Below are 1,462 nucleotides of genomic sequence, written 5' to 3'. Positions count from 1 at the left end.
TTATGACGAGAAGCTGAGAGCTATGGGACTCTTCAGCCTGGAAAGCGCAGGCTCAGGGGCGAGCTGATGGCCACCTATAAGTTTATAAGGAGTGCTCACCATGATCTGGGGGAACGTTTGTTCACCAGAGTGCCCCAAGAGATGATGAGGTTGAATGGCTATAAACTACTGCGAGACAATTTCAGGCTGGACATAAGGAAGAATTTACTGTCCGAGTCCCCAAGGTCTGGAACAGCCTGCCATTGGAGGTGGTTCAAGCACCTACTTTGAACACCTTCAAGAGCAAATTGGGTGCTTATCTTGCTGGGATCCTATGACCCCAGCTGACTTCCTGCCCTTTGGTGATCTTCCGAGGTCCCTTCCAGCCCTAATGTCTATGAAATCTATGAAATCTATGAAATACTTTAAAGTGTTTCAAAGAGTTGTGTAGACTTACCCACCCTTTGAAGCCCTCCCCCCATCCCAAATGGCAGAAGCTCTCCAAAAATTACCCTGAAAGAAACTGGTACTATTTAGAAAAAATTGAAAAAGAAGCATCTCAGGACACATATGGGTGCTCCATAGAACACAGAGGACCTGGGTCTTCCAGCATCCAAAAGCACTGTGTTCTTCCTTCCCTTTCCCCAATAAATGAACTATGTCAGCAGGGGTGAACCTAGGTGGGTGTGGGGCCCAGGGAAAATCAGCCTATGCAGGGCTACCCTAACACCGCATGCGGTCTGTGGGACCCCTGCAAGGGGAGGGCATGGGCTAAGGTCTCCTCCAGGCCTGGGGGGAATCCCTGCACTTCTTCCGCAGCATGGTGTGGAGCTGCCAGCAACAAGGTAGGCCCTGCAGGGGAAGAGGGAGGGCACAGATGCTTTGCCCAGCTCCATGAGGCCCCCCAAAGTGCGAGGCCCAGTGTGGTCACCCTGATTTGCTGTGCAGGGGGCCAGTCCCAGTCTGGCCTGCCTTGATGTGTCAGTACTGACAGCTATGAGATGCAAAGATTAAAAGATGTCCATGTGAATGATTATCTGTAAATATAAGCAATCAAGGCTTCAACTTGATGGGACAGCTTTTATTTCAAGCTAACAAAGAACAATTTTTCCAAATATTTCACTGATCTAATAAAAGATATCACATCCACCCAAAGAACCTTGCCTACACGTGTCCTTAGACCAACCACGGCTACAACCAACAACCCTAAAACTTAATGGGACCACTTTTTTGAAAGAATGCAATGACTCCCATTGTCAGGCTGCTTTGCTTAACTTTGTAATGGCTTATGAAGTGTGTAATGAAATGCATTCTGAAATAGGATTTTTCATTCTATTTGTTATAATGCAACTGATACTTGAGAAAGTATAATTGGGCATGTCTGCATGCACTTTTATGCATGCCTAAACTTAATGTGCATTTGCCTAATGTGCGTAAAGTTGATTTTAGGCACACATGCACGTGCTAAGGTGCATTAATGTAG

Source organism: Gavialis gangeticus, unplaced genomic scaffold (genome assembly GCF_001723915.1).
Source record: "Gavialis gangeticus isolate Ggan-Ray unplaced genomic scaffold, GavGan_comp1, whole genome shotgun sequence".
Taxonomy (NCBI): domain Eukaryota; kingdom Metazoa; phylum Chordata; order Crocodylia; family Gavialidae; genus Gavialis; species Gavialis gangeticus.
This window is presented reverse-complemented; position numbering follows the sequence as displayed.